Raw genomic sequence first — 25,913 nt, forward strand, 5'->3', positions numbered from 1 at the left:
TTGCAAGACCAAGGGGCCTCTCTTCCCAATGATGGCCGACTCGGCCATCTTCTGCTACATATGCAGCTAGAGACGCAAGCTCTGGGGGTACTGGTTAGTTCATATTGTTGTTCCACCTATAGGGTTGCAGACCCCTTTAGCTCTTTTGGTACTTTCTCTAGCTCCTCCACTGGGGGCCCTGTGTTCCATCCAACAGCTATGAGCATCCACTTCTGTGTTTGCAAGGCACCGGCATAGCCTCACAAGAGATAGCTGGTGGAATCACCATGCCTGACCTACAGAGCTGTGTGTTTCTATGTCTCAACTCTTCTGCTCTGCGGAGAAGAACATGCACAGTTGTTACTATGCTGAGTATGAGAGACACAGAGACTAGCACTGAGTCACTGCATTTGAAGTCTGGAACAAGAGCTATCTTCAGGCTGTGAGTCAGGCAAGTGAAGCGGAGGGTGGGAGGGGAGAGGCTTTCACAGAGACAGCCTGAACACAAGAATAATAAATGCTCTGGCACAGGAGGTTGGCTGTGTTTAATTTTTTCAAATGTCCCTTTACTGGGTAGAAAGATAAATTAAAAGTGACCTTGGTAATAGACTTTTATGTTATTCCTCACCTTTCATTTACTCACTTATTCACATGCACTGGCTGTGTACGATGTGTTAGTCTGTACTAAGCATTTTTGTACAATCTAAGAGAAGGCAGCATTATCTTCAGCAGGAAAATATGGGTAGAAACTAGGTTATGCTGCCAGAGGGAAGATATTTCTACTTTATTCACCAAAGCATTTTGATGACCTAGAACAGAAAACTGTATCTTAGTGGGTATTTGATAAGTATTCGTTGTCTTAGGCTAACACAATGGCACAATACATATGCGTTGTCACATATGAATATGTGTGCATGTTTGTGTGTGTGCGTGCATGTGTGTGTATGTGTTGTTTGTATGTGTGTTCCAGAAAACTAATTTACTGTTTGACAAGAATGGGTAGCCCCTCTGCTCCTGTTCTGATCTGGGATGGTAGGAATGAGTTGCCCTATTCTTTTATCCACTCATTTATTTTTTTCCTTCTTCCTACAGTGTCACAGGAGAAACTGCACTGAGCTATAAAAGTACCTCCATAATAGAATATAGCTGCATAAATCAAAACAGCTTCTAACAGTTATCTGCAGTAATAAATGCTATGGGAGGCCGCCCAACTGGCAATGTAAGAGAGATCATACAAACCACTGCCTGCAGAAAACACAGCATCGTGAATAAACTCAGTCTTGAATTATTTATATATTTTAAGCCCTATTTTCTCTCCTCTATTCTGAATGCATGAGCATGATTTTCACCGAGAGCTGGGAATGTCTGGACTTGGCTCTAAAATAAAAACAACTGCAGATAATTTTGGGCTCAGTGTCAGGGTGAGGATGGCTGTGTTCTGTTGAGAACAAGGCAGGCAGTGTGGAGCAGTGAGTGGCTACTTCAAAGTAGTCAGAAGTACTCTTACCAATATGGGTATCACCAGAGCTTTGTGAACCATCTAAGGGACATGCTGGTGTAGGAAGAACCCCAGGACCTGTTTCCTCTTCTTCTTCTCTTCCTTCTACTCTGCCTCTTACCTCCTCCTCCTCCTCCTTCCCCTTCTCTCTTCTCTGTCCCTTCTCTCTCTTTCTCTCTCTCTCTCTCTCTCTCTCTCTCTCTCTCTCTCTCTCTCTCTCTCTCTCCTTCCCCTATACAGCTGTGGCTTAGTTCACTTTTATACAGTAGGTTTCAACTTACAACTTACAACTTACAATATATACAAATATATACAAATAAAATATACTAAAACAAACAGAAAAACAGAAAAACCCACAATGATTTTATGTAAAAAGAAAGTTTGTGAATCACTAGTCTTGCTGACCTCTGAGGCTCTTCCAAGTGAGCCTCTTGTCCCACTGCCTGCTCAATACTTTCACAGCCATTAGAAAATGTCAGTACCAGAACCTTGCTCTGGATCCATTGCAGGGTTTCTATAGACTTGTCTAAACATCAAGATTTTTGTTATCTAGTTTCTTCATGCATTGTTTACTCCTAATGACAAGGCACAACAGACTGGCTTAGCACAAAGAAAAGTGTCCTATTTTGGGTCACGGTTTGTGTTCAAGGCTTAGGGTCTGCACTTGGGAACTGCTTCTTGATAGTAGCACCCTTAGGTGACTCATGATGTCATGTGCCAAGAGGAACAGGGGAGTGCCCCAGTGTTTCCCCATTTTCATAGAAAGCCAACAAAAGTCAGTCACTCAATCGTGAGGTAGTACTATGATAATCTGATCTAATTTTAATTATTCCCAGAAGGCCCTATCCCCCAATACCATCTTCTAACTACCTCCCCTGGGTTTTAATTTGAATATGAGCACTCAGTGGAGATCAGGTGACAAAGAAGGAAGATAGAGAGTCTCTATCTTAATGCAATTTGCTGTTTATAGAAAGGTCCAGGAAATAAATACTTAAATGAAATCTGGAGAATGCATGTTGATACAGAAAAGTGAAATTCTGTGAGGTATACATCAATGATGATAATAACAAAATGGATGCTATTTATGTCTAGGATAACATCATCAGTCAATTAGGCTGAGGCACTGTGTTAAATAGCTCACACAAAATCCATCAAACTTGTACCACAATTCTGTACATATGTTCTCTAGAGTGGAGAAATGACCTACCCAAGGTTGCCTAACATATAGAGAAAGAATGTGGGATATGTATTCCTTATTCACTGAGTCACAGTGATATTTTAATGATTCATATCCCTCTGGGTACTCTGCAGAGCTGCAGAGACTGGGAAATGCAGGAGCACATGCTGAGAAAAGAAATTTTAAGAATTGCACCTGCTTAAGGTACGTCCCTGTGTATATAGATGTGCATGCACATACACACATATATACACAAACATTAACCAACTGTAATAGGTAGAAATTATTGAGAAGTCATGCACATAGACAGATGATGGTACAGGCTATGCCATCCTGACATGAGAATACAGTTTCTGATTCTTCCTCCAGGACTCTTTCTCATGTTTGTGTGTGTGTGTGTGTGTGTGTGTGTGTGTGTTCCGATGCAAGCCAGAATAAGGAGTCAGGACCCTTAGAATTGGAGTTACAGGCATTTGTATAACACTGATTGCTATGTGGGTGCTGGCATCTGAACCCTGGTTCTCCTGATTGTGTTACAAGCACTCTCAACCCATGAACCATCTCTCCATTTCCTTTCTCAAGGATTCTTTCTTCACACAACTTTCACTGCATGATCTTGGTTACAGTTTCATAAAGTCAAAGCTAGCTGAATCAGTGCTGCCTGGTCTTGAATTGCATTACTCTGCAGGTACCCTGATCCACCAAACTTGCATTTCAAACTTTAGAGGTCCCATTTCTTTCCATCAGTAGATGAAGGGAAAAATTTCACAAGGCATTCATAATCCCTTCTCCTTGTTTGGAATTGGTACTCTCTTCAAAGATTTTTTAGCAGCCATTCTCAGCAGTCTTGCAAGAGATCTCTCAGGTCGATAGAGATGTTGCTGCTGCTTTAAAGCATTTGAAATTCCTATATAGCTTCAGTACTGACTGGATACTCTAGACATGCTCATAACTGTGGGATGCTAGACACTGCTGATGAACTCTGAGGAGTCTGACACCTCCTCTCAGATGATGTCTTTAACAGTTCCATCCAGAGTTCTCCAGTTGTTCCCATTGTTAACCTCAGCACTCTTCTTCCATTTCAAGCTACTAGATCAGCTAAGTCTAAGTTTATCTAGAGAACCTAGACACAGCCGGGCGTGGTGGCGCACGCCTTTAATCCCAGCACTCGGGAGGCAGAGGCAGGCGGATTTCTGAGTTCGAGGCCAGCCTGGTCTACAAAGTGAGCTCCAGGACAGCCAGGGCTACACAGAGAAACCCTGTCTCGAAAAACCAAAAAAAAAAAAAAAAAAGAGAACCTAGACACATGAGTTAGGGATCTCTCTCTCTCTCTGTGTCTCTCTGTCTCTCTGTCTCTGTCTCTCTCTGTCTCTCTGTCTCTCTGTCTCTCTCTCTCTGTCTCTGTCTCTGTGTGTGTGTGTGCTCATACACATCAGGACAGGAGAGTTTGATTTACAAAAACTGCTGCTTATGATCCTTCGTCACCACATATTTTTATTTATTCTATCTCTTCAATGCATGATCCTTTGAACTATCGCCAACACTTTATCCTAGGCAATATAAGACAACAATTTTGAGGATAGAGTCAGGTGAATTCTCAGCTCATATTGCCTGTAATGATGTTTTAAAGACAGGCAGTAGCTTTAGGGACACCCCATGTTCCAGTTGGTGGGGGCGGGGGGGGGACCTACATAAAGACTGTGCAGCACAGCTCCTATATATATACAGGAACTTGGTCTAGCCTGTATATGTTCTGTGGTGGGTGGCTTAGTTCCTGCAAACTTAGAAATTTTAAATATGGTGTTGAGCAGTACACTGGCATGACTGAAATACACTCATTGCATAAGTGGGTAACATGAATGAAGAAACCTTCAGTTGAAGGCAACTGATGAACAAGATTTAGAAGATATGTCTCCTCATTCTTTTGCATAGCTTGATAGGAAGAAGAGAGTTCAGAGAATCTTCGAGTCTTTAGTTATTCAAATTTGGGGGAACCTTTTCTTTTATACCCCTTCCAGGGATAGAATGAAGACGTTGCCATAGTTCCTATGGACCTGTAGACCTGGAATTGTGTGCTATAAGAATCAAAGAGAGGCTGTCCCTCTGTCGTAAATCTCTCTGTGTTGTGAAACGTTACTATGACGGCAGAACACTAAGGAAAACAACTTTTTTTCTGGGGGAAAGTGGATGTGGAGTCTTTGCCACTTCCGATAGATGATTTTCCTACTCTGAGACTCACATGAGATTAAAAGACCATCATGATCACTTATTTTTTTTTTATGCAAAAGAGAAGCTGTTTCTGCAACCAGAGTGTCCAATGTGTGAAATAAAAGATACTGTTGAGAAGGATGTCTGCTGGTAATAATAAAATAAACACATATTTTACAGTGCCATTTTGGAAAACCATACCTGCTATTCTCTGTCTCATATTGAAGGACTTATATTGTACTGGTAATTTCTGCCTTTTTTTTCTCTCATGTTTTCAAGAACATAAAAGCTATGATTCCTGTTGGCCTGCTACTGATGCCTCCAGATTATCTTCTCAGTCTCTGAGTCTGAAAATCCTTTCATGATCTTCAGCCAGGGAACTGAGAACAGCACACATGACAACTGGTGCTAATCTGCCTTTCTTGACAGGAACTAGGAATGAGACCTTCTTTGTAGTTGGCTACAGACTTTCATGTGGCCATGTAGGGAAGAAATATGTTAATCTACCAGCTTGCTACGTCTGCCATAATACCTATCCACATGGGAGGTAATTTTAATTGTAAAATTTACCCTCTCCCAGATATGGGGGCTAGTTATTAGCAGGACTATGATCCCTCTGCAAGCACCAGAGAGAGAGATCTCTCTATGTTTCTTTTCTGTTTTCTGATGGTTGCCCACCAACCTTAGTACATCTTGCAGATGTGTCACTCTAACATCTGTCTTCAATGCCACACAATGTTCTCTCATATATCTTTATGCATGCATTTATAAACAACTTTTTTCCCATCTTACAAGAAGTAATGACATCTATACTTACTCCTTTTCTAAATATGGTCACATTGGTAATGGAGTTTAAGACCTGAAAATATCTCTCTGAGAGACATAATCCACTGTATTTTATGACAAATAATGGAAGTATCTCATAGTTTTATTCTCCATAGACGGCCATATTATATGTTAGTTAATTCAATATTATTCTAAATTATATTTGCCACAATGCAATACTTCGCATGCAGAGCCTGGGCCCAAGGGCAGGACATTCAGGCAGTGAGTCTTAGTTACCAAGATGCTTTATGCTGTGGCTGATGTCTTCTTTGTCTGTGGCAGATGACTCCTGTCATCCTGCAGTTATCTGCAGTTGGTAGGCTGCCTGCTAAGTGCCTCTCACTTGTTGTGTTTTACTTTGGTCTTACAGGTCTTGGTAGCAGTTCATACTGGCTTATTAACTCCATTCTCCTCCAGTGGCCATGTCATCGATTTCTCATTGGAAGAAATGAGAAGAATTTTTGTCTTCTTATTGCCAGGTAGATGTCTAGATTTTCATGATTCTTATGTGTTTGTGTTATTGTTTGATTATTTTCTTGGGCTCTTATACCATTACCACTCTTCCAAACCTTATTCCACCCTAATTCCTTCCAACACCCCACCCCAATCACTAGGTAGGAAAGAAGGTTAGAGTGGGAAGGGGTTATAGAACTCTATAGTATACTTTCTGATGATTAGGGTCATTGGGTTCCTTGGGGGCAAGTCCAATTATTGTCATCAGAATATCCAGCCATCGAGCAAATCAGAAACCAGCAATTCCAGCAATAGGAAATGTGTTGTTCATTTCCAGAGAAGGATATGGTGTCTGGAATGTCATTCTTTAGAGGTCTTGACTTTTTATGCCTAATGAGACATTGCCTCTGGTGCCAATACCTTCATCTATTCAGCAATAAGGCACTGGTGCTATGTGTGGATAACATTATAGCCTCTTGAGGGAGCTCAAGGCCTTTTACCACCTTCTGCATCTACTCTGCAAAGAGAGAGAGGCAATCTGTGAGATTAAGGATTAAATGACAGACATATACAGAAAAAAAAACTACATGCAAGATATATGGGAATATTTAATGGGAAAGAAAAAAAGAAAAGCACAGATTGTTTTCTTGCAAGGAGAATAGTTCATCTTTAAAGAGTTCATCTTTAAAGGGCCAGAGAATGGTGTTTTTCCTATTTGTCAAGCAGCTGTGTACAGGAATGAGGGATGAGAGGCAGTTGAAGTCAGTTCTTTCCTGGTTTGGCACAATGACAAGAGAGGAGTTTTGATCTGTTCTTTTCTATTTCTTGGACTGGGAAAATCTGAGATGTAGAGTTCAAGCTTAAAGTCATAGTATTAATGAGAATCCTTATGGCTAGTCTGCCACTGTGTCAAAAATTCTTCCAGGAGTTGTATGAATTTGATGGGACCTAGGTCCTAATCAACTCTCAGCCCTATGAGAATACAAAACAGAGGCATGAAAACATGCAAAAGAAATCAGTCCACTTTGCCACAGACTGCAGCTTCTCAGAAAGTGAGCTTCTCTAGCTACAATGTAAACATTATACCCAGCTAACAAGCTATCAGGAAATTCATAAGAACACTGGGATAGAAATAGCTAGCCTGCTGCACACACACACACACACACACACACACACACACACACACTGTGTTCATCAGGTGTTGGGTACAATAACAGGCATGGGTCTGGGTACCTAATGATATCGGCTGCTGTTAATGAGCTCTATGTGACAAGATGATTAATACTGTGTTATTTTATTCCTTCACTTCAGCAGTTTCACTAGGTGTATCCCATATTCTCCAAATGATGCCAGAGAGGCTGAGGGACATTCTGGACTCACACAGCTAGTAGATGTTTGAGCTGGAATCTGAATGTATGATGGTCTGTTATGCTATGGCAATGCTTTTCATCTCCAGAGTCCATCAGTGCCAAATTCTAGCTCCTTTACGGAAGCTACCATTGAACCTTGCATGCTATGTGTCCCATAGGGGGATGGGGTCTGGACTGAAGGTATGGTGGTAGCCAGCCTTAGAGCATTGCTAGATGCATGCCTCTGCTGCAAACACCAGCTGTTGAATTGTTCTCTCCTCCATGGACGCAGAAGACACTGATGTATTTGAGTGCCACTTTTTAATCAAGGAGACTATCCATCTCCTGTTGTCATTTGATCTTTCTTGAAACAACAGTCACAAATCTCCAGGCAACACAGACGTGATGCAGGCAAAATGAAAGAGGAGGTGGTAGCATCTTGCTCTCATTAAGGGTTGAGGAGAAAACACACAGCTCTGCCTCAAGTGTTTGGAGAATGTGTTATTTTTAGAAAAGAACATTTTGTGATTTTAGTTGTTTGATTTCTGAGAAGGCTTTCTTTTTAACTTTTTCTTTTCAGTACATTGCAGGATCAAAAAGGAACGATAGACTGAGCAAAAACAATCAGTCAACAAACACAGATTGAGACCCTTGTGTGTGCAAGCACAGAGGTAGAAACAGAAAGTGCTTAGGCTTTGTCCTTGCACTCTTGGGTGCTTTGGACTTACTAAGAAAGACTGCCCTTCTGTGTATGTATACAACCCAGATAAAGCAGTTGGATTCACAGCAAGAATAATATCCAGAAAGGTAAAAACTGTAGAACCTTGAAAAATGGATGGAGTTGTTTATTCATTTGTCTTTCCAATGAGTATGCATTGAACATCTTCTCTGTGTGTAGCAGAAAAGAGAAAAGGGAGGGTAAATAAGACCTTGTTCCTACTCTTGAAAAGTTTGTATAGCAGTGACAGACAGCATCATATACCAAGAATGCCATGAGGCACAGAACTGAAATTTGTATAGGTATTATGTGTTCTGAGTGATTGAGCAAAAATAGCCAATCAACAAACACATATTGAAGCCCTTCTGTGTGTAGAGGACAGATGTAAAAACAGAAAGCGGTTAGGTTTTGTCTTTGCTGTCTTGGGTGCTGAAGTGGAAGACACAATATGGTCTACCTAAGAGAAGGAGGGCCCAGAGAGACTTTATGAAAGAGAGAAAGCATGTTAGATAAAACCAACTTGACCAGAAAGAAGAAGAAATACTGCTTAGACAAAACAAACAACACATGCAAATATCTGTGAACCCAGAGACATGTGGATGAGGATGCATTTATGGTTGGGATGCCCAGATATTAGAATGGAGAAGTGAGGATAAAGAGGCAGTTAGACATTCCCATGTTTGGGGACAAAAGGGGATATTTAAAGGATAAACATGATGGATGACTTGGTCAAATACATGTTTTGAGAAATAATGGCCACACAGTGCCTAACTAAGCCAGTGTAATACAAGCTGTGTGGGTCTGAAAACAAAGAGTGCGTACCCCGCACAGGATCAGGGTTTGGATGCTGGTACATTTTTTGGAACATGTGTAGTTTTGGATACAAGATTTGGCTGGTACAATTAGGGCCACAGGAGTGCGGCTTAAGAGTTCCAGGCTGCTTCCTTTTCTATTTCCCTGCTATCTACTGTGGTGGGAGCAGGCTGTACCACACGTTCTAGCCACTATGGACTGCATCATGCTTTTGCTACCTTGGCGGGCTTTATGCTCTCAAACTTTCTGCCAAAATCCTTCTTTCTCTGTTTCTCTCAGGTATTCAGTCTTAGCAATGAGAAAGCACAAGTATGATTTGAGTTACTATAAGAATTCAGAGAGAAAAAAACCGAGCCTTTCCAGCCCCAGTCTAGCTACTGAGGACTTCTCAGAAAAAGTGACTCCTGTGGGAGTTAGCACTGAGGGGCTGGAATGAGTCTGGAGAATATAGCTCTCCAAGGAAGGAAAGAGATTTGGAGCCAAGTTCTATGTGACTGGAAGATGGGGTATGTATGCAGTTTGGGGGTCACCAAGAAGGAGGGCCAAGACTCTGCAGCAGCTTAGAAAACCCTCTTCAACATCCTGTGGGAGTCTGAAGGGTTTTAGGCATCTCCAAACTAAGCAGGCCAGATGGTTGGCGTGCAGGAATACAAGGGACTCCGGCTGATGTGGAAGAACAATGGAGGGGATTTTTTTTTTGCAGGGGTAAGGGTTTACCAAGGCTTAAATCAGAGCTAAGATAGGAGATAAATCGAGTCAGGACAGTGAAACAGGTTTAAGAGCAGATGTTCTCAGGGTAAGAAGAAATGAAATGATATTGTTGGTGTGGATTGGGATACTGGGAAGAGGTAGAAAGCTAGGGATGGAGAGAACTTCATGAAAACTGGGAAAGGGGTGGAGATGGTGGCATTCATCATAGAGATACAGTTCACAAGATGAGGAGGTACTGGAGGCAAAGTAGAAGAAGGCTTCATGAGCAAAGACAACTGGCATTGTTGAGGATTGGAGCAGAGTTAACCATTTATAAATAAGCAAATAAGCAAGGAATCATGTCTCCATCCAATGAACATTATTTGAGTCACTGTCACACCCAGGTATTAGGCTACATTCTGACATGAAACCCCCATAAAAGGACAATGTTGAAGAAATCCTATAATATGTGAGGATATGTAACTTAACAACTGAAGAGTCCAGTTGCTAGGAGCAAATAATCCAGGAGAATGGATGATGAGAGATGGTTTCCTGGAAAGCTGTCATCAACCCTGCAACCAGAGCATCATGAAAACCCAGCTGTATGAAAAGCATGAAAAAGAGCAAGGGGTAGATCCCTTGGTGATGTCTGAGAGTCACTTAGAGGACCAGAGAAGCTGGACTGTAATCAGAAGAAACTGGCAGCAGCTATAGACAGGGAGTGGTAGTTGGGGGTTTTATAGGTCTTTTAAAGCAGTTCAGAACACATCATCTTTCCAAAGGGAAACCAGGAAAGAAGTAAGGATGGAGGCATATGGCCTGGCATGTTTACCAAGACAACTGTGTCTGCTCTGAGGATCAGGCATGTAAGTTTTTAGGAGTGTAAATGGGTAGTTCATGTTGTCAGGGCTCACTGGACCCTCTTGGAGTTACCTGGGAGTAGAGGGGACAAGTATGATCGACAGAGGCTTCCTGGAGGGGAGGCCATCGGAACATAGCCTTAAAGGGGTGGTGAGCTTTTAGGAAAACTGCAGAACGGAAATGCCATTAAAGGTGACTCTCAGTGGGTCTGTGAAGGGAGGAACAATCTGGGAGCATTTTCCAAAATCGCTTCACTAAAAAGCCGGGCCAAAGCAGCTTTTAATTTAGAGCCTTTTATGGGCTAGAACACGGTTCAGGAGAAATCAAGGACACTGGCAGGTGAAAAGTGCTTAAATCAGAAAGACATCACAGTTAGGGAAAAGGGATCAACCATCTTTTGCTTTATGGCAAGGACATTAACTGGATACTTCAGAGACTGGGGCATATAAATGAAGAGAATTGTAGACTTCCTTTTGAACTCTGCTTTGTATCCAAACTGGAGCCATACTGTGCTCCATTCTGCACTTGGAGACTCAGAGAAAGTGCTGTTTTGGACGGTATTAACAGTTGTTTTTCAGAATCTGCTGTTTGAAAGTTCTTTCAATGCTGAGAAGCAAAACATCAAGCCTCCACATTCACAACAAGGATACCAATAACTAAACCATACTCCAGAGCCCCAAACACCTGGCAAGGCCATTCCATCCACCACCCAGCAGGTCTATTGTTAACAGCAATTTCCTTTCTTGTATTTGTCTTGGGTTTATACCATTGAATTATATTTCTGCCTCCAGACTCTTGAATTTATGCACAGGTCAAGTGCAAAAACAATATGTTGCTGTGTAAACACAGCCCACAGGAAGATTTTTGGACTTTCCAAATTGAAAATACCAGGCACTTTCATATGAAAGTACATATTTCCTGTTTCTCTTAAAAATTCAAGTGACTCAACCACTCTGGCTCACACAGAACAACAAAAAGGTAAAGATGAGCGTGGGCCAGTCATCAAGTTTCTCTTCATTACACCTTAATGTCCATATTATCATTTTACTTCGCTTTCTTGCTACTTGCCTGAGCCAGGATGCATCTAAATTAGAAGACATACAACATTGTTTTTCTAAGACACAAATATCTTTTCAGATTTTTCTTTAAAGTTCTGCATTAGCCTGCTAGCCTGGACGATCAAATTCTTTTAATCACCTTAGGCTTAAAGGATCTCTGTAATTTTATACCACTGTCTCTGTTATCTCTCCTGCCTTCCCCCTTCCTCCCTCCCTCCTTCTCTCCTTCCCTCCTCCTCTCCCTCCCTCCTTCCCTCCTCCTCTCCCTCCCTCCTTCCCTCCATCTTTCCTTCCCTCCTTCCTTTCTCCCTCCTTCCCTCCCTCCCTTCCATTCACCACTGAGCTAAACTCCTCCTCTCCCTCCCTCCTTCCCTCCATCTTTCCTTCCCTTCTTCCTTTCTCACTCCTTCCCTCCCTCCCTTCCATTCACCACTGAACTAAACTCCTTGTGTTCTCCATGGGTCTTTCTAAGCAGACCCTTCTCAGAAGCCATGTTAGAATGCTATACCCAGGTGTATACTCTGTCCTCTGCACATGATAACTCTCCTCTTGAAGGAAAAATGCCACTTTCTTCTTCACCCACTCAAACATCTACCCTTCAGCTTCAGCTAGTATTAGTTCCTGTGACTGCTGCTTTCAGCTTACCTTATTCTCTGCATCCTTGCTGCCTTGGTATCAGCTCTGTTATGATCCCTTTTCCACTGTCCTGTCAGTTACAGCTCCTTCTCCAGGTGGCTTGGCCCTTGGGTTTATAGCCATTTTTAACTTTGGAGTTTTTAAGGCAAGACAAGTGAGTAATATTCACAATGGAATGGAGTAATAATACTTGATGTTCTCTTGGCAGAGAGTGACAAAGATAGTGGCAATCAAGTGACAACTTTCATAAAACTGTTGACAAAGCAAACTATAAGGTAATATATGAATTAGCTAAATAATTCAGAAAGGACACATTCTTAACTTGCTTAAAATGATTTATTACGTTATTGCCATGGAAAAGAGTAACTCAAAAGTCAGGGTGCCCAGGCTATACATCCAATTTCATTGCCAATTACCTGAGTGGCTTAGGGTGAATTGTTCTGGCTTTCTAAACCTGTCTGCAAAGCTGCACTTAGCAAGTGCTGTGTTATTTCTTTCCTCTTTTATACACTGTTCTAGGAGTGAGGGAATTTTTCTTTCTTTTGTTTTTGAAGACATTCATCTTCTTATTTTCTGGATGGAATATTATCTATAATTTAATAATGAATATACAGTAATCAGGTTTTTTTCCACTAAATACACAAATCAATGGCAACAGCGCATGTGCGATGCTAATTAGCAACATTTTCATAACCTGGCATTGTTCTCATTATCTAATCAGCATGAATACAGAGTACAGAGAGTACAGAGCCAGAAGACCTCAGCTTTTCAATATAAAGTCCCACTCACTCTACACCAGGCTTTTGTTCCAAGGGTGGGTGGCAACTCCATCTTACCTTCTCATCTTTCTGACGTACCCATGTGATTGATGGATTTGGAAGAGTTGGTGAAAGCAGGGAAATGAAAAGAAATGAGACTTTTGCTTTCTAACGTCTCTACTTTCTTGTTTTCTAGAATTAACTCACTCACTTCTGCTTTAAGATAAAGTCAGCTATAGATTCCTAGGAATATTCCCACATAGATTCCGAGGAATGAACAGTAAAATACCTGGGAAGGCTTAGAGGAAGATATGAACACAGAAAACAGCCACAAACTATTCTAGGTAAACACATATCTTTATCTGGGCAAATATTTCCAAACAATGCCAGCAGGTCAGGTGAAGTGAGTACATCTAACAGATGATAAGAAGGTTCTCTGTGAGGAAGTGATAGGAAGTCACTAGTCATTTTCCTTTGGGCTTCTGATAGGCCATGCTGTCCCTACACTTTCTATCCCTGCACAGATGTGCTGGTGGAGAGTCAATACAGACAGAACTTCAGTGCATGATCTCACATGGAAATGGATTCTCTGAAGCAATAATCAAGAAAGGCTCAAGATGAGTCCATATTGGATTGGGATATGTCCTAACTTCAGTAGGAGTATCCTTAGACAATACAATGAAGTTTGAGATGTGTGGAAAATGATGGTCATGTAAATACAAGCACAGAGACTGAAGTGGTTCAGAAACAAGCCATAGAATGCCAAGAACTGCCAAAGTTTAGAGACAGAGTTGTAGCTGCTTTCCCCTTATATTCTTCACTACATCAGAGATGGTCATTCTTCAAAGGTCAGTGGTCAGATTTGGAGGGCAAAAAAACAGGGCAGGTAGGGCTAATGGTAATGGCAGAGTTACAAGGTGGAAAAATGAAGTTCTTGTACCCTTATCGGTGGAAAGAAATAGAGAAATCCGTATGTATTGGTAGATGAGGAGAATAGTTCATCTCCATAGAGTTCTAATGGACAATTGTCTGAGCACATTAGGATGCCGAGCTCACCTCGGATGTACAGATGGTTATACATGGGTGGAGAGGAAGGGTCAGGTAAAAGCAATAGGACTAACCAACCATTTCTCCCTTTGGTCTCCTGGCAAACTCTGGGCTTTAATACAAAGGTGGACTTTATATTGCAAAGCTGAGGACTTCTGGTTCTGTACTCTCTGGACTTTGTATTCATGCTGATTAGATAATGAGAACAATGCCAGGTTGTTGTTTTGGGGGGATGGGAAAGCTCTGAAACACGAAGGAGATAAGCTTCGACCTTCCATAATTGCCTAGTGAAAGAAATTGATTTGGTTTAGAAAAGTATTTAGTGTCTTAAAATGACATGCAAGGCAAGATAAGACTCTCAAAACCGGGATGTCATAAAGTGAGAAGAACAATCCGATGGCACGGAGAGGGAACCAGGTAAACGGAGGAGAAAAGCTAAAAGCACAATACCAAAATTCCACTAGCATTGAGATGCAGCCAAGGAGATAATTGAGCTGAGGGGAAATCTCATCACAGAGGTATATGTTAGGCATCTTTTAGGAAGTGTGGCACACAACTGAAAAACGGCAAGAGGCTGGACATTTTCTGAGAAAGGATTAAACAGGAGCTTTAATGATGGATTATATGCCAGCTCTACTTGAAGGAGAAAAGAAAAAAAAAAGATATATTTAAAGAAAATTTGCTGCTTAAAAAACTTGATGTAGAAGCTATTTGCAACTGATACTAGCTGCAAAAGAGGAAAAAATATCAGGTTCTTTTTCCAATAAAGTGACATTTGGTGTATCAGCTGTAGTCTGGGACAGGCCTCATGTTTACAAGTAGTTGCCTAATACAAGTATGACCCCATTATTATTATTATTATTATTATTGGTATGCATTTTTTAAGAGAAAAAGACCCTGAAGTTAGGTGGGTAGGGAGAGATGGTTATCTGGGAGGAGAATGGGGAAAGGAAAGAATATCATCAAAATGTATTGTATAAAAAAATAAACAAATAAACCCTTTTTTCTTTAATGTAATAAAACCCTCCATTTGTGTGTAGCACAAATCGTACTAACTGTATCAGACTACCAAAGCCAGAGGCCAGAGAAGAAATCTCCTTAGTAACCTGGTCTCCATTGGGAATTATTCCAACCTTTCACAATGAGTCATACAAGGTCATGTAATGTGTTTCTATACATGTGCATGTCATGTTAATGTGTGGTGTGGGCATAGATCCTAGAGCTTTGTGCTTGTTAGGCAAGTACTCCAGCATTGAGCTACTCCTTTGGTCCAGTTCAAGGAGTTTGAAAATGCCTTTGGATGAGTGGGCAAAGCCTCCCATCTTAAATGCAAATAGAAACGATTAAAAAAGACAAAAGAAAGAAAGAAAAATGGTCTTTAGAATTGATTTATTTTTTTACATGACCAATATTAACAGTGAAAGGGACAACAAACAGAACAAAGAAATGAAAAATCACCCAGACATAATTACATTGATTTTCTCCTTGTCTTAATTACAAATTATAAAATAGTCACACATCCTAGAAGAATATAACATATTGAACACAAGGTGACCCCTTGCAGAAGGTGTGAGTATTCAAATATGACCAGCACCCTTCAGCATCTTTACACTGAATCAGGTGTACCTCCAAACATTGTTGGTTTACAAGGAAAAGATGGTTGTGGTGAACATACACCTGCCCTGTGCCTTTCACCCCTTTTGTGTAGCAGTGCATCATGGGTGTCCCCCGTCAGAACATAGTACTTCTCTGATCCATATCTGAAGCTAAGAGGAGGACCCTTATGTCCATTTGTGCTGTGGTTTCTTCCACTATTAATAAGCAGCTTCTCTCAGTTTCAACTCCAAACAATAATGTGCGAATGTTTTTTCCTTTGCACATTATTTACAAATAGGCTCTCCTCAGCAGTCCAGAAAAGTTTCTTTAATACAGAATTACCATGATATTTAAGTTCTACTTAAAGATGTAAACAAAGGAATTTTGCAGAGATACAGGCAGGCATGAACTGAAGCTGATAAGCTGAAGTTACCAAACAGGTTACTTACAAAGACACAGAAATCAAGGCTTTCCTTTGGAAGCAGTGAAGGTCAGAATGTGAATAGACTCACATCTGCAGCAATTTCAAGAGGAAAATCAGTACTGTGTACAAACGATATGGTTTTCCTCCAAGTAGTCTTTTGTATGGGAAAAAAAAATCACTCTTTGATAAACTTGCTGTGTGCTGCTTGATGGGGTGACCAAAGGGAGAGATTGAGGGCTTGTCTCTTCCCATTATCAATAGCTAATTACAAATGAAGAGGCAAAGGATAGGAAAGGCAGGGAGGGGCCGATGATGCTGGCAGCCCTCCTTTCCTCAGATTGGACCTACATTCAGGAGGCAGCTGTGGCATGAAGCTGTGCATGCAGCATCTGGTTGCTCTGGTGTGCTGCCCTCACTGGCTCTTCTTTTCCTCCCATTTCCCAAGACACGTGTGTCCAGAATCCTAAATTTCACCAATTCAGGTGAAATCTTGTCTGTGACTGATGCCCACTTGGAACAATAATTCTTACTGTTTTACTGAAGCTCTTAGAAATGATTCCTAAAATATAAAAGCAGGTAAAATACCACTAAGAAAATTAATAAACAACAAAAACAATCCATTTCTTCTCTATAAAATTTGAACTGCAGAGTGACATATAATCATTCTCACTGCTATGGAACAGGAATAATGACTTCCTACTTCTTTAGAAATATATATTGGAACTAGGAAGAGCCTGCATGGCTTTTTTTTTTTTGAAAAGAAATAAACCACCCACTGGCAGATATTATCTATCATTAAGCCACTCTTTATTTTATTTTCCATCTAGGAACTATGAACATGTCTGAGTTCTTTATGCTTAAAAGCAGTATTATGTCATTATTTCAAGCACATTAAAACACACAAGAAAACTGTAGGGCAAACACAACTGGCTATTTTTGGTTACCATTAGTTACATACTTGATTATCACTGTTTTTAAAAAGTCATATTATTTATTTTATCCTTTGCATTTAAAATTTTTTTCCTGCACAAAAAAATTTGCTCTATTCTAATGAAAGGAAAGTGGGCACTATTAAAAATAACTGTTTAATTTTAACATATAATGATATGGTGACTAAAACATATCTATCATTCAGGCATGAATATTAATATGTGAATATTAGCAGTAATTGTCTGAATAATGAAAAGAGGTACTTCTATTTCTTCACAGTTTATCATTAGCCTTGCTGGTTTAGATTATAGAAAATAGTTTAAAGTTCTCTCTATATTAAAGTGCACTCAGCAAGAACTTTGTAGACACCTATTGTGAGATAGCCTTTGTGGTTAAACAGGTAAATGAAGCATGCTACATTGTTCTAGGACTTCCTATTGTCATGGGCTATTCATTTCTTAATTTTCCATGTTGAAAGGTGAGAAGGGAAGAAATACCTTTCATTGATAGAGAAAGGCCCCATAATGGGTTTTCATGTCTAGCTGAGTTGGCCTGGAATAATCCATTAAGCATACCCTGGTGGGGAATATCATGAAGTGTAGGAACCAACGTCCTTAGTACCAGGCCTATTTGGATTAGAATTTTCTTTCATTGCAGACTCAGCATGTGACCCCAGATTTGGCTTCCTCATCTTTAAAATGCAGAGACTAAAACTGAATTGGTTAGGTCATTGAAAATGCAATAATTGTAAGAAATTGTGCATCCCAATGATGAGGGGGTCTTTGATAACTGAGAAAATCATATCTTTAGTACTTTATCTCTAAGGTTTAAAACTTATGGAAGAAAGTGTTGAATCCAATACTTTACTGTTTGCAGCTGAATGCCATATCCAGTCCTCATTTCAGTAGTCCACAATTAGCAGGAACCACAGTAGATTGGATGGGGATTTGGTGAGATTAGACTATAGCCCAGCAAGTTGAAGGATAGGCTTCCAAGAGAGAATAGCAGGCTTCCTCTCCAAGTTCACAGGAGTATGTCAAAGGCAAACATGGGTGTACATTTTCCTAAGCAAAGAGTCAGTGTCTTCTTTTATTTAAAAAAAACTGCTTTTTTTATTTATATGTGTAAAGTATGCTTGTTTGACTTTTTATGTGTCTTGATATAGGAGTTTGGTAGGCTTTCTGAAACACCCAGAGCTTATTGTGGGTGGAACAGAGGAGAGGGTGTTGGGAGAGGGTGGCAAGGTGTCCAGTCCTAGATTTCCTTGTGGTTCAATATGAGTGGCTCTAGTTTTCATTCTGGGTGAGATGGAAACCCCCAGACAAACACTGAATGAATAGGCTGGAACTCATAGGCTAACAGAATCACCATGCCAGATGTGCATGAACCGAGGCAGAATAATTGTCACAAGTAGGTAGTTATAAAAAGCTCCCCATTCTTGTTTGATCCTGGCCAAGTTGTAGGACATAGACTTGGGATTCTGATTGGGCATAGTCTTTATATGGCCAAGGTATCTATGAGAGAACAGGCCTCAGAAGTGGATCCTTTTGGGGAGAGTGGGACTGTTTTTCCAGTTGGCATTTTCCATGCCAGTCATCTACTTTCCCTGGAGACTCCTAGGTGCTGTGGATGCAAACATATCCCTCAAAGCTGTTCCTGATGACCTTGAATGAATCTTTTTGAGAGAATCCTTGAAAAAAGTGTCAGCTTTGCCAAGCAACTTGGCAGTAGTATCCAAAACATCTGCCCTCCCATGAGGTAAGGCTGAGAAACCTTTAACTATGCATTGAGTTTTAAGGACAGCTGTTAGGCAAAGCTTCTTAACCATCCTTGATTGTTTTTACAATAAACCTGACTTCTTTTTTTCATTCTATTTAAGGGTTTTCTAGACCTTACCGGTTATTTCAGATTACCTTTTTATTTAGTTATACATTCCAGGTACTCTGGAAGGAAGGAAGTGATAAGGAAAACATGGTTCAGTAGTTGACCAAGGTGGCTAGACAACAGTCATTAGCTTTCATTTCAAGGGTAAATACACCATGCTTGAAGGTGATTCATTCTTCCAACCACTTTGTTTCACACCTTCTTCTCTTACTTCCCTCAAGGAACCACCTTTTATTAAGTGTTGATATTCACAATATGTAAACAGATGGTAGGACTCAATCTTGTTTTCCTATATAAGTCAGCATGACAAGAGCATGTTCAAGAAACTCCAAAGGACTTTGATTTTCCTAGATTGTGATATCTGTGTAAGATTCCCAAATTCAGTGCAGACCATGAGATCACTTTGAATTTCAGATAAACAAAGTAATTTTAAAAATATGGTGCACCTACACGTCATGTGAGACATATACACACAAAACATTATTATCTGGATGTCTTTTTTTAAAAAAAAATCAAAGCAGCACATATAAGATAATCTTGAGAAATTTTGACTCATATTAGAACATTTGGTAAATTCTCCTAAGGAATTTGCCTATTTTGTTGCTGAAAAAAAAAAAGGAACAACTAAGATATGTGTGTTAGAAAAGAAAACTCTCAGATTTGGAACTTACAAAGTCAATTCTGGCTACAGTAGGAATGGCTGAGAGGTGGACCAGAGGCACCAGAACACATGGCCTGTCTTGTTGACTAGTCATCCCTCATCTCTTTCTGTTTTATTTGAGTCTATCCTTATTTCCAAGAAAGTTAATAGCCTTCATTTTATTAGCTTTTTTTTTTTAAACATAGACTATGTTTTGGTCATATTCTTTCCTTTTCCCCAATTCCTCTCAGACCTTCTATGTTTCTTTATCCTTCTAACTTTGTGCTCTTTCTCTCTCTCTTAAAAAATAATTTTTTAAAAAGGTCAGAAGAAACAACAACAGCAACAACAAAAACCAATTAAGACAGAAAACAGCAAAACAACAACAACAACAAAACCCCCCATGAAACAAAACCAAACCACGCCAAAGTATGAAGTCTGTTCATGTTGTCCAATAACTTCAGAGCATGGGGCTTGTCCTGAACTATGGTTGATTTATTCAGAGTAACAGTTCAATGGAGAAACTAATTTCCCTATTTCTAGCAATTATCAATGGTTAGTAGCTTCTTGACTAGGGCTGGGTCTCTTGACATATAGTCCAGATAGTTCTGAGCAACTATGGGAATCCTTAAGCATTTAAAGTTCAATTCTTAGCCCACTGATCAGAATATTTTCTGTTTTGTTCTTTTGTATCAGAGTTTTGGGCTAGTAGGTTATAATTTTTGCTTTATTTTTAGCTGGTTTAGTATTGATAAACTACTGCAAACTAGAAATTATAGAGTAAATCTGTATTTTCTTACAGTTTTGGAGATTGGGAAGCCCAGGGTCATACAGCTGGACCTGGTGACGGGATGCCTGATGCCTCTTCATGGTAGATGAGATTACAAGGCAGGAGTGGGCATATTAGAGAGATAATGAAGGGTATGGGACTTGCTCCTATGGCAAGCCAGTTTCCCTATAGCTAACAAATCTACTTCTACAAATAACAATCTCAATTCATCCACAGAGACTAAGCCTACATAGCCATCATTTCCCAACACCATTGCAATGACAGTTAAATATCTCCCTGAGTTTTGGAGGACACAATCATTCAGATTGGAATGGGCTTTAATAAAAGATCAACCAAAAAAGTAAGGACTCATGGATTCAGTTTTTATTGCATGCTACAAATGAAGTTACAAAATAGTCAAAACTTGCTAAAAGACCAAGTCCTATTTGATCAACCTTAATGATTAAATAAAAAGCAAGGAGCAGTTATAAGAAGATTTTGTCACCAAAGCATGGTCTTTATCATGGCTGAAAATGTCTCAATTTCTTAAATATATTAATGAAATTACCTAATATTATATTTGCTATCAATACATTTATTTACATTTATTTATTTAGTAAAATCTTAGAAGCATAGGAAAATATGTGTGATGTATGTGTGCATAAATACATGTACCTGTATACTTGCATACACATACAGCACAAGGTTTTTAAATTGGATTAACAGCTGCAACTAGATAAAGAAAAAGAACAGATGTAAACTCGTGCTAGATGACTGATAAGCACTGCTCTAAGATGAGCGACAAAGATTGATTTGTACCTGTGGGACACTGCTGTTATTAGACAATAAATACTAGAAAAGAACTAACTCATGACTTTGCAGCAAGGTGAGGAAAGAGCAGGAAGGAAGTCGGCATAGAATACCATGTAACAATCCAACAGAAGATGGTGCATTGGAGAAAGGATGAAGATACAGTAGGCACGATACCAGTAATGTAATTCCGCATCTGAGCAGCAGCAATAAAACTCCCATTTATTAGCAGTAGAAATGGATGGTCTCTTGGAGGACAGCAAAATGGTCTTGTTTTATGTGCAGTCTGGGAAAGGAGACTGGAAAGCAGAGCCATGAACATTTATAGAGTGCACACTGAGCTTAGATGAGGTTACGATCATTCATCAGCTCCCAGGTCCAGCTCATTGAAGCCTTTCCTCCAATCACTCTTTAAGGACAGATTTGGTCATCTCTGCTTCATGCCTGAAGAAGCTGATATTTAGAAAGATTGGAAAACTTTGTCCTTCATCACAAATTAAGGAGGAAAACCAACTGTATTTGGATTTTTGTCTTAAAAATCTGTGCATTTTTCTACTTTGCCAAACAACAGCCTGCGATGCATGCTTGACACTGTTTTTTTTTTCCCCCTCCTGACCAGATATTTCTACTCTTGGTCTATGAGGGCCAAGAAGAAACACTTTTCGAATTCTATTATTGTTACTCTCCTTTGTGTTGTTGTTAAAGACAGTAAATTACTGACTTCATGGATGTCCTTGAAGAGCCAAGGCTTAGCTTATCAGAACACTCTCTCCTTACTGTTAGATATTGGAGAACAATCCGAATCTTGAAGACTATGTTCTTCATAAACTTGGGCATACACATTAGTTACTTGGAGGACTGTTTCCTTTTGAATTTGTTTGTTGAACTGAACCTTGAACTCAGGGCCTTATGCGTGCTGAGTAAACACTATGACAATGCTACATTCCCCAGCTTTTTATATCTGAGCTGGAATACCCCTGAAATCTTCCAAAATGTTTAGGGATCAAATAGGGATTAAATTATTTAAGGGGAGGAAGCTGGATATATATGTATATGTATATGTATATGTATATGTATATGTATATGTATATGTATATGTATATGTATATGTATATGTATATGTATATGTATATGTANTATTATGTTATATAACATATATATATGAGCATACATGTTTACATATATGTTCATAACACATTTCTACAACTATTATCTGTATGTGTGTGTATATATATACATATATATATATATATATATATGTTTATGTTTCTATGTGTGTGCTCATATACAGGCCTTATACATGAAAAGTTCCATTTTCCTTATATCATTATCCAGCATCATCTACTATACATCGCAGATTGTGTTTTATGCTTTATATTTTTTAAGCTTAAAATAATTTCCTCTACTTTCTTGTTTTGAAAACTGAAAAAGCTGAAATATATCTATTACAGCTTCAATTTTATAAAATCTGAACTGGTTTATATGATGGTGGGACAGTTAGTTTTACCTTGCAGGCTCTTGGATCAAGTCCAGGCCATGAACTGTTTATCTAACATAAGTTTTATTGGAATACTGCTATTTACTGTTCACACAACATCATCTGCGTCTCTGCTAGACAGATGGCTTAGCTGTTAAGAGCATGTGCTACTCTTGCAGAGGACCTGAGATTGGTTTTCATCAGTTTTGCACCGTTTATGACCACCTGCAACTGAAGTTCCAGGGGATCTGCCACCCTCTTCCGGCATCCAAAGACACTGCACTTACTTCCACAAACCAAGACTCATGCCAATATATACACATAAGTTTTTAAAATTTTTGAAAAAACCATATCATTTATGTCTATGTATGATTAATGATCGTGTTGAATAGCTGTAACAAAGACAGAATTGTCTGCCAAGCCACCAGTGTTTACTTCTAACCCTTTTGGGTATGTGCTGACATCTGGCCTATGACAATGAGAGATACTTCAATGCAATTTCCATTCAGGATCTACACGTGGCTTTTAATTCTCTCTCTTGCCCGAGAAACCATAATGTCACAGACAAAACATGTAAGTGACAGCAGCTGAGTTTGGTCAGAGATTTCTTCATCAGAAAACATGTACTTATTTTTATAGGTTTTGTTTTAGATGGGGAAAACATTGCTATAAAATGCTCACAAAACATTGTGGTGTGGTTCTAATCTCCATTTTGGAGTGAAAAATTATTTATACATAAAGGCAACATTCATTTTTAAAAGTCCAAACAAAGCATAACTGGCCAGAGATTCTGTGTACATTCCTCATCAGATGAGCAGAGCAAGGAAAACAAATGCCTTTCTTTGGAGAGATGACTTTGGGTCATTTCATTTGCCCCAATATATTCACAGTAAGCAAGAGTCAACTTATGAACCCAAATTTACATGGTGCCAAACTGTCTTCAAATGGGCTTTTTGCATGGAGGTGTCTGAAGGTCTTTCCTCAAACCACTTACTCATCATGAACTAAGGACAAACAGATAAAGCAGCCTGGCCTTGGTCTTACTGGATGAGATACAACTCTAACTTTTTTATGTTAAGATCAGTTTGTCTGAAGGAGAATGCAAATTTCAAAGGAATTTAAAGATAAAACAAAGACTTTAAATAAATTAAAGCTCGCAGAGCCTCTAAGGGTGAAGTATTATCTCTGGGATCCTCTTCTTGAAAGGAGAAACAAGAAAGAAGTGCGTCCTTGAGGGGAAAGGCACAAAAGGAAGCCCCAGACTAGCTAGGATCTAAGCAGAAAGATGAGAGAGAAAAAGTTTGAAGAGAGGCCTCAGATACCAACTTGAAAATGACTTTCACACAAGTGTCTTTGGCCGTTTTGCCACCGAGAAGCCTAATTAAGACATCTGCGAGGAGTTACCAATCGCTGGTGGTCTTCCTGCCATGCCATTTTAATTGACATGCTGTGATTTTGTTCCAGATTAACTTCATAAGTGGCCTCCTAATAGAAAGATCACTTAAATTAAAAGTGGGCTGTAAATGGGGATTTGTGATGGTAATAGGCCAGTGTAACCTCTGTGTCATTTACATACATTTCCATTTTTTCCCAGTGCATATTTGCATATATTCAGGAAGTCACTGAAGCTTTTATGTGGGCAATATTAGTATGGTAATGAGCATCCAACTGGCACAGGGTCCAAGGAGTCAGATTTTTGACCTTCCTTCAGCACTAATTTTTGGAGATGCCTTTGAGCTTGCAACATTAATAATATTAAATCTATGTTCCAAAGAAAAAGGGTTCAGGCTATTTAACCAGGTACAATAAACGTTCAGAAGACTAAAGCAAACTGAAGCATGGAATGTTTATAACACTCGAAGAGCTGCTCAATACATTAAGGATGCCAAAAACAACTCCAAATACCTTTGCTCTGTGTTAGCCTAATCGCTCAGTGTGGCGGTCCAACACAGCATGCCTTCAAAATATGGCAGTTAGGGCCGAAAAGTTCACAATACACATTTTGCAGGAAGGACAATGGAGTGGGAGACTCTCAGACCTGGTTCCAGTTGGGAGTCAGTCTCTGTTTGATTTTTCACCAGTCTGAATCTCAGTTCTCCATTTATAAATGCCAAATAATGACTACTTTCTGTTTGTGGTTCAGAAAATGAATGTCAAAGTACTTTATGTCAGGTTGACTGTCTTAATTGAGACCCTAGCTCCAGGTAAACAAAGCAAAGACAAAAACAGTGGACTGTGTGATTAGTTTACCTTGATTAATTAGGGGCTAGAGATGGGGGAGAGGAAGGGAGGCAAGGAGAGGAGGGATGCAGGGAGGGAGACAGAAGACAGGAGGTCCTTTTTTTAGTGGGACTTCCAATGTGAAGTCTGAAAAATTAAGTTAACCAGGTACACTGTAACTATGCAATTAATTTCTCACTTTTCCTTGTCTTTTCTGTCACTTAGATATCCTGCTTCATCAGACTAAATCTTCAGGGCCAGAGAAGCTTAAGTTGAAAGTTGCTGTCAGGATACAAAAGATAGGCTAGGTTGTACTTTCTTATGCAATTTTATTAACTATTATTTCTTTGGGGGGACAGTAAGCTTCATGCTTCTAAATATTACAGATGGTGGTGAAAAATGGAAGGGTCAGGGGTCAAAATGACATTGGAATGTCACCTGGATGTGTTTGTGCTACGTAGAAAGCACATGATTCTTCAGTGGCAACACCCTTTAGATATTTAGGAGGCATATTATTTAGCATAATAAATTAATATTGTATAGTGTTAATCTCACCTTATTTGTGTGCATCAATTTTTTAAATACGTATTCTTCTCATTGCTTTGTTTATTTTTTCAGAAAGAATTTTTCTCTTTACACTTTTTAAATTTTTTTAATTTTATTTTATTTTAGTTAGGTATTTTCTTCATTTACATTTCCAATGCTATCCCAAAAGTCCCCCATACTCTCCCTCCCCCCACTCCCATACTTACCCACTCCCACTTCTTGGCCCCGGTGTTCCCCTGTACTGAGGAATATACAGTTTGCAAGACCAATGGGCCTCTCTTTCCACTGATAGCTGACTACGCCATCTTCTGATACATATGAATCTAGAGACACGAGCTCTGGGGGTTACTGGTTAGTTCATATTGTTGTTCCACCTATAGGGTTGCAGACCCCTTTACCTCCTTGGGTACGTTCTCCAGCTCCTCCATTGGGGGCCCTGTGATCCATCCAATAGCTGACTGTGAGCATCCACTTCTGTGTTTGCTAGGCCCTGGCATAGCCTAACAAGAGACAGCTATATCTGGGTCCTTTCAGCAAAATCTTGCTA

This window comes from Mus caroli, chromosome 5 (genome assembly GCF_900094665.2).
Source record: "Mus caroli chromosome 5, CAROLI_EIJ_v1.1, whole genome shotgun sequence".
Classification (NCBI taxonomy): Eukaryota; Metazoa; Chordata; class Mammalia; order Rodentia; family Muridae; genus Mus; species Mus caroli.